A 9,078-nucleotide genomic window follows, 5' to 3' on the forward strand; every position below is an offset into this window, starting at 1 on the left:
AGTTCAACCCCCAGCACTTCTGTAAGCCAGGAATGAGAAGTTTTTGGTAAGAAGAAGAAGAAAGAGAAGGAGAAGGAGAAGGAGAAGGAGAAGAAGAATGAGAAGAAAGAGAGAGAAAGAATCAAAGATATGATTGGTTCACCACAAAAGATGTCTTTTTCTAACTGCTTTCACTGAAGGCAAATTATTTCCATAATTTGATTTATCTTCATTTTACATAAAAATTAAAAATATCCTGAAGAATAATAAATATCCTACAATGGAAAGGAGGAGGATGAAGGTACACTTGGATATAAAAAAGTAATAAGTGGAATCTGTGGCTTTAGAATTATTCTGTATTTGACCATAAAGATGGATACATGATTATATGCAGGCTGCTCTGGGTTCACATCTGTAATACTACATGAAGCTTACACATACATATACAAATGATGTTTACAAAAGAAATGGGAAATCTGAATAATATCAATGTCATCAATAAATGATTGGGATATCCTATAGTTTTGCAAAATGCTATCAACTGCCAGGAACTGAGTAAAAGAGTTCATAGTTATTATTCACATATGTATAATTTTTCATATTAATATTTTGTTGGTGGTGGTGGTAGTTGTCACTGGGGCATCACTACTCCAGTACTCCAGGCTGACTTTTTTATATAGTCAGAGACAGGGAGACAGAGAGAAAGACATCAAGGCACAAGTATCTATAATTGCCTTATTTTCTATTTTTTCCTCATTTCTTTCTTCCTCTTTTCTTTCTTTCCTTCCTTCCTTCCTGCCTGCCTGCCTGCCTTCCTTCTTTCTTTCCTTTCTTTCCCTTTTTTTCAAACAATACCTATTAATGGTAATGGTTGAGTTGGAGAACATTGCACCTACTCCAAGCTGCACAGTGAGAACCGCCAGTAATGTGGTAGAACTTGTGGCCCTTTCCAAAGTCGTGGTTCTTGCAGCCTGTAGTTGTCAGTGCCCACATCTCCCTGTGCTTGTGGAGTAGTTTGATGATCCACCGGGTGTCAGGATTTCTTCTGACAGCTTTATGGAGTGGATCAATGAGGATAACCTCAAAGAACTTATGTGTGGAATCTTCACCCACCCTGTAAGAACTGAGAACTCAGGAATCAGACAGTAGCACAGGAGGTTAAGCGCACCTGGCACAAAGTGCGAGGACTGGAGTAAGAATCCCGGTTTGAGGCACTGGCTCTCCACCTATAGGGGAGTCGCTTCACAGATGGTGAAGCACGTCTTCAGGTGTCTTTCTCTCCCCCTCTCTGTCTTCCTCTCCTCTCTCCATTTCTCTCTGTCCTATATACCAACAACTACATTAATAACGACAACAATAATAACTACAACAATAAAAAACAAGGGAAACAAAAAGGAAAATAAATATTAAAAAAATAAAAAAGAACTGAGGACTCTCAGAGCTCCACCACTGCATCCAGCTCTCAGCTCTCTCCTCAGCAACAGACTGAAGGTTCGTGCAAACTTCAGCTGGCTAACACCATGATGGACAGACTTGCCATAGGTAGAACCCTTAGCATGGCAGACACAATTGTGATATATGACATACCTTGATTTGCCTTGTAATCCAGTCTATGGGCTTTATTTGGCTAAGTGGGGCGAGGGACCTTGTGGAGCATGGAGAGCTGGCAGTACTGCCTAGAATGCACAGAGAAGAAATCGCATCACATCCAACTGCTTCTTTCTCTATAGCTCTTGGATGTTCTTGTAAATGCTCATCTTAGCTTAACTGATGGCTATTGCCAAGTGTAAAGGAAAGAGCTCTCTGCCCCACATCTATTATGTGAATCTACATTTATCTCAAAGTTATAAAGTTTAATAATAGAGATAGATACTTCAGATTTCACAACAGACTATGCCGTTTACAGGGTGGTCCTCTCCCTACCTATGTCAAAGTTTCAACTTTCTTGGATGGGGGGAAAAGATGAATGGCTTACCCTGGTTTATTAATAATAGCACACTTTCATTAAAAATGGAGGGAAATGATTTTTGGTCGCTAACTGTGTTCATTGCAATGAACTTATCATGGGGATTTTTTTCCTATTGACATTAAGAAGGAATATAAATATGGGGTGTGCATTTTAAATAAGTCCCAAGAGATAAGAGCTTGAGATAGCAAATCTTCAGAAGTGTTTTATAGTCTGTCAAACTCACTTGGCAATGTTTTATCAATTATGGGAGCTATTTCCATAATGATAAAATTAATGGTTTAGAAGGAGATGGAGAATTTCTTTGACATGTAAGCACAAAAGTCACCTCAGGGGCTTTGTAGATAAATCAAAATCAGTGTTTTTTTCTGTTAATGAATGAACCTACTTCAAGAATATTTTTCAGTTCCAGAAATATTATTAGTAGAAAAGGAAATAATGAAGTAGTTACTGAAAATGTTCCAAAGTATTTAGTAAAAGCAGTCCAAATTAAGAATATATTGAATACTAGCTAAAAGGAAGTCAGACATAACAGAAAATGCACACCACTGTGGTACTGGTTGAAACTAGGGTTTTTATACTCTTCACATATTCAGTTTCTTCAAAGAAATTAAGGGTAGGGCAGAAAGAGACACCTCCCAATAGGAAAGTGTGCATTATCTTGTCTCCCTTTGACCATGATTCCTTACTCAGTTCCTTGGAGAAATAAAGTCATAAGCTCCTAGAACATAATTACATCTGTCAGAGCATTAAGGAAGCAACATTTAAAAATATTGTTAGTGTATTATGATTTTCCTTCTTTTCACATCTTAATTATTCCTACTTTCCTTTTATGCCCATTTTCTCTCTCAGATTTATTGAGTAAGGGTTAGTGGGTGTCAGGGTACTTTTTTTCTCAGGTTGTAGATTCTGGGGGAATAGATTCCATGCCATGAAAGAACATATCAAAGGTCCTTCAGAAGTGACTTGTTTTCATCTTAGGGCTTACCCATGGATGCTTTTGTTTTTGTCTTCTCTGGGCAGGTTCTCTAAGACCTGGTCTGAGAAACCTCTGACCCTTGAAGCCCCAAGGAATCTCAGTATGGTATGCAAAAGTCTCCCACAATTAGGGATGGCTTAGAGTCTTGTACCTGATTCTGTCTTGAGCCTGACTTGACCATCTGCCCTATTCTTTGGACTGTCCTCATTTTGCCCTTTATACCTATCTACTGATAGTGTCCTTGCTTTCTCTTGGCCATGACAGACACCCTAGGACTGTGAGATTGACCTGTCCTGCCATCATATTCTCACTGACCACTCTTCCTTTCAGGACTGCTTCCTCAGAATTATGGAACAGAGTCCAAGGACTGGTCATTAGTAATCCTTGATAGGGTGCTGTTATCTGATGGACTTTTAGTACTTGCTCTCCCAGAAAGCTACAGTGCCAGAAAAACCAAGTCCTAAATACAAAGGCTATATAAAAAGAATACAGAAGAAATCACAGTACAAGGAAGGTAGTTATTGCAGCTTAGCATGTTTAAATTATGTCCCATGTAAAGTATTTATATTACTAGAACTTTAAACTTGACTTACAGTGCCACTGAAAGTTCTTTCTCTGCTGGAATAGTGAATTCACATTTGTTAATGGTTCTCAGGGTTTCTTCTGGATGAGACACTTGTAGGACAGGATGTGGGAGACAGAAACACCACCAAACCTCTCTAAGAAACTTACTGTAATACTCAATGATGATCCTAGAATTTCACTAGCTGATTTCTTCTTTTCCTTTTTAATGGGGTAAATTTATGCATTTCTTTTTTATTTATTTATTTTTATTTAAGAAAGAAGACATTAAGAAAACCGGAGGATAGGAGGGGTACAACTCCACACAGTTCCCACTACCCAATCTCCTTATCCCACCCCCTCTCCTGATAGCTTTCCCATTCTCTATTCCTCTGGGAGCATGGACCCAGGGTCGTTGTGGGTTGCAGAAGGTGGAAGGTCTGGCTTCTATAATTGCTTCCCTGCTGAACATGGGCGTTGACTGGTTGATCCATACTCCCAGTCTGCCTCTCTCTTTCCCTAGTAGGGTGGGTCTCTGGGGAAGTGGGGCACCAGGACACATTGGTGGGGTCTTCAGTCCAGGGAAGTCTGGTTGGCATCATGCTGGCATCTGGAACCTGGTGACTTAAAAGAGAGTTAACATACAAAGCCAAACAAATTGTTGAACAATCATGGACCTCAAGGCTGGAATAGTGCAGATGTAGTGTTGGGGGTTACTCACTGCAGACTCTTGTGTACTTCTGCTTTCAGGTATATATTTTTCCCTGGTTTATGGACACGTGTGAACATATGCTCTATCTCAGGGCACCTGGTCTATATCTAGGTTTGGAGAATTTATTTGGAGTGGGTACCACCTGGAATGGAATTAGAGAATACTGTGAAAGGAAAGGTCTCACCCGGGTGATGAAGCTGAAGGATTGTCCAAACCTGAAGTCTCTGGACACAGTCTGAAGTGAAGCATGCTGGGGTGGCACTCACATTGATTAATTTGTGATCAGCGAATGCAATATTATTTGATATGAATTGAGAGAAACATGCAGGAAAGTGGGCCCCACCCTAAGGTTCCAGGACTGGGGGAAATATAGGCTTTATAGTGGAAATGTGAGGTTCCTGCTGTCTTAGGGTTCAAGAAGACAATGGATAGTTATTGTTATCATCACATTATCTGGTAATTGGGTTAATTTTGAAAAGTCCCTTTGTTAGGGTTTGCTATATAATATCCAGCATCTTGTATATAGCTGTGCCACTGGTTGCTTCTGTTCTCCCTGGTCTAGGATTTTGAGAGTCAACATATTAAAGACTCAGCCTATGTACTAAAAAGACTCAGTCTGTGTTTTTAAAAGTTTGAGACATATGGTCAATTTTCCCCTCTCATATTAATTAAATAGTGGTTTATATGACTACACTTTAATAGGAGTGTACATAAACACCATTAGTACCACCAAAAGACTGTGTCCCATCCCACCTACCCCCGCTGCTGCAGGAAGTCGAATGTCTATCCTCCCCCTCACCACAGCGTTTTTACTTTGGTGCCCTACTCTAATTTTTGCGTTTCTTGAGAGCTTGTTTGGAGGTTCTAGCAGGGGAGCACAGCTACTCGTATACCTTCGACCCAAGACTGGTCCGTCTCTATTCGGGGAAGGCCGTCCCCTTCCACCGAACTCGCAGCTTAGGGAGGGACGCACATGGAGCAGTGAGGGAGGAAGGGGACACCTGCCTAGCCAGCCAGATCAGCCGAATCAACCCTGGCGATCAATGGGGTGACAGATGTCGCAGCCAGATCGCCCTCACATCCTAATTTTTGCATTTCTTATAAGAAAATATCGATGGTCCCAGAGAGATCATTCATTTCAAGCCCCTGTTACCCCCTCTACTACAGACCTGCTTCCCCACTCCTGAAGTTTCCCCTCTCCTGGTGGAGAGTAGGGGCTCTAACCTGGGTCCTTCTGCTTGGTAATACGTGCACTTAATCAGGTGTGCCACCACCAGGCCCCAATCATCCATATATTATTTATGATTAACAGAGATAGAGTATGCCAGTGACTCAAATAATGAAAGCTTATGCATGTTTATGCATTTAGGTCATGATTACTTCAGTTGATAAAGTGAGTGAATCTGCATTAGAGCAGTGTTCAGTAGGGTATGTTTTAGGGTCCTTCCAGCATCGTTGTTGGATGTGAAGCAATCTAGCACCAGGCAGGCAGCTGTGATGAAAACTGCTACTCCTCTCCCACATGCAAAATCTTAAATTTTGCACCAAGAACAATTTTTCCATGGAGCTCCTGAGATAATGTATTATTTCTCTGAGTATTATTTAGATAGGATCCACCAGATTAAATATACTGCAATCCCTTGAAATAATTTGGAGGAGAGAGTATTTTGGGAAAGCAGTAGCTAGTCTAAAAGAACACAGCTAGGATGTGGGATAGCAAACTAGAATTTTAGTTCTAGATATGACTTTGGTCCTTTATTTGAAGCCACAGAATTTCTTTCATGGAATTTTTTTTTTTTTTCTAATCAGAGCAAGCACTGCTCACTCTGGCTTATGGTGGTGCTGAGGACTGAGCCTGGGACTTCAAAGAATCTCTTTGCATAACTATTATGCTGTCTCCCCTGCTCAGAGATAACTTTGAAGCATGATGGTCATTGTGTTACAAGACTAAAGTCATACATTGGTTTAATATACTGTAGGCAGCATAACCCAGTATCTCTGGTAGAAGCAGTCCATAACAGACCTGTCAGTATGACACAAAGAGACATTTGAAATGTGATTTATCTAACTGAGAAACATAATTGAAAAAATAAAAATAAAACTTTTTACTGTATAGGTATAGAAAATGCAGTTACCATTCTCTCAGACTTCAGAAAATCCAACAACTTGCATAATACCATTGAATTTGTCAAAATGAAGGAAACAACCCGGTGTGATACTGTTAACTAACCCACAGACTTCATTGAGATTTTCTACTGATGTATTTTGTTTTTCAAGGAGCCTACATCTTATTTTCTTATAAAATCTTCTTAGTTTTGAAAACATTTTATTTGACTTATTTATTTTGTTACCGGGGCTTCACCACTCAAAGATGACTTTTTTGAGACAGAGACTCACAGGGAGAGAGGGAAAGATACCATCGCTTCAGATCTTCTAGTGGTGTGAGTGCAGGGCTCGAGCCCTGCACTTTTGTGTGGCAAAGCAGGTGAGACATTTTTCCAGACTTAGATTTAACTTTATTTGTGTTCTTAAAATTTTTTAATTCTAATTTTAATGAGCACATATGACAAGTGACTACTGTATGGGTCAGTAGCCAAGTAGTGTATAAAACACACTCACATTCATTGCCTGCTTTAAGCAACTGGTATCATTTTCAGGTTGAGATAGAGGAAAACAGGGCACTGAGAAAAGCATGATTCACTCTGATCACATCACTAGCAAGGGGCAAAGTGGCTGAAAGCTCCCAGGGTTTTCTGACCATTGACTGCATGCATTTTTTCATTCTTAACACAGCTGCTTCTCACAGTGACATATGTGACCTAAAACTCACAGGAGACTCTGATGTAACTAACAATTATTGCTAAGATATGTGGAAAAATCTATATGTCTTAGGACATCTTTTTAAATGCAAATAGCCTTTTGGAGTGGAAAAGGTCTCACTATTCTGGAAGAATGGCTCCTTTTCTTTCTGACCTGTAGATAGATGGTGGATCCCAGACCCCATTCTTGGGACCTCTTGTGTATTTACACACTCTCCCTCAGTGATCTCATTCAGCTACTTGGCTTTAAATAACATTTATAAACTGATAAGCCCCAAATTTATATCTCCAGGCCAAATCTTGCCCTGAAACTCCACCTGCTTCCCTCCCATCTTCAACAGAATACTTAATGGCATTTCAATTATAGAATTCTTGATATTGCACCTTCCCTAGTGTTCCTAGTCTGGCCTTCTATAAGCCTTCCTGTCCCTATAAATGGCACCACTTTTATCTAGCTACTCACCTGAATATCTACAAGGCATTGTTTCTTCATTTCTCTCTTGTTCTGATTTTCAGTATCCTACCATCGGCCGATTACCATTTTTCCAACACATTTTAATATCATTCTCCCTCTTATCTCAGTGCTGCTGCCACAGTTCTTTGTGGATCAATCTGAGGGCAATTCTTACAATGGCATTTTTCAGAATCATTTAGTAGTGCCCTGCTTTCTTTAAAATAAAACCCAACTACTTTGCTATCACTTAAACATCACTAAATAGCTCCTGTAGCTCCTGTTTGCTTCTCAGATTCATGACATTCTAGCCAAACTAAACTTCTGTCTGGTTGAAAAGTTAAACCCACCAAATAAGAGACTGTCTACCTCAGGACTTTGCAGTTGCTGGTCCATCTTCCTGGAAGTTCAACTTCTTGGCCTTCATAGGACTGATTTTTATTATGAGGAATTTGGCTTAAATGTTGCTTCATCATAAAACCTTAGCTGACTGCTCACTCACTTCCCCAATTATTGTTTTAGTAGCACTCATCCGCCCTTTCTAATTATCTTGTTTTCCTGATCTCAACTAGAGTATCAACTCCATGAGAACAGAGAATTTTCTCTTTCGAATATATCTAGTACTTGTATATATTTATCACATGATAGAAGTGTAATGAATATTAGAAGGGAGTGTACACTTAGCAATGTCTATGTATGAGGATATTTATAGTAATGAAAATATATCTTCACTGCTTGGTTAATGAGGGTGCTTTTTTTTTTTGAGTGGTACTTTAGAATCAGTCTATTACTGAGTCAACTTCTCCAGTGAGATGAAGACTGTGGTCCCTCATAACTCATAGTAATATGAGAGCCAGAATAATGCACAAGAAATCAGAATCATGGGGTTAGACAGGCTAGGCAGTGTGAGACTGCAGTAGCAACACTTTCAAAGCTTCTGTGGCATAACTGTACAAATGCTTTAAATCATATACACTCTAATGCAAGGTGCCATCTTTTCTAGTGAATCTCTTCTCTCTGTGATAACTCAGCACTATGGATTATGTGGATATGATAACCATGCTATCTGATCTCTAGTAGGTTAAGCAAATCAATCATTTAAACATAAACGCCTAGGTGCATTTGCCCAGAAGTGAAAGACACTATTTCAGATTATAATCCACTAGCTACAGTTGCCCAATTTATGAATGTAATGAATATAGGGGAGTAAATGAGTATTTGATGATTGCAAAATATCTCTGAAGCAGTCAATTCTGAATGTACAGAAATCTATTGACACTTTTTAGGGGCATAGTCTAATGTCCATCTAGTCATTTGATTCTTCTCGAAATTCAGGATTTCCAATTGGCATGTTGTCTACCAGGTAGCATCTTCAACAGATGATAACAATATTCATTGTGTTTCTGAGACCTAGAGATTAAAATTACTAGTTATCTGTCCACACTTCCTCTCATGTAATAGTGAGGCAGAAAAGGGACAACTACAAAGCACTCTCTTTCCTAATAGAGAGGAGGTTATGAGATACAGTTATTTCTGGTCACTAAGGTGGTGGGGGGGGGTAGAGTCCCTTATGGTTTTTGATTATATCTCGGCAAGATTCTTACTTCCTCA

The 9,078-nt window shown here is 39.6% G+C and overlaps 1 pseudogene; it reads right to left on the reverse strand.

Annotated features, from left to right (window-relative positions):
• Nucleotides 1-837: 837 nt before the first annotated feature.
• Nucleotides 838-1,736, reverse strand: LOC103112234 (large ribosomal subunit protein eL15-like; annotated as a pseudogene).
• Nucleotides 1,737-9,078: the final 7,342 nt, after the last annotated feature.

This window comes from Erinaceus europaeus, chromosome 8, assembly GCF_950295315.1.
Source record: "Erinaceus europaeus chromosome 8, mEriEur2.1, whole genome shotgun sequence".
Lineage (NCBI taxonomy): Eukaryota > Metazoa > Chordata > Mammalia > Eulipotyphla > Erinaceidae > Erinaceus > Erinaceus europaeus.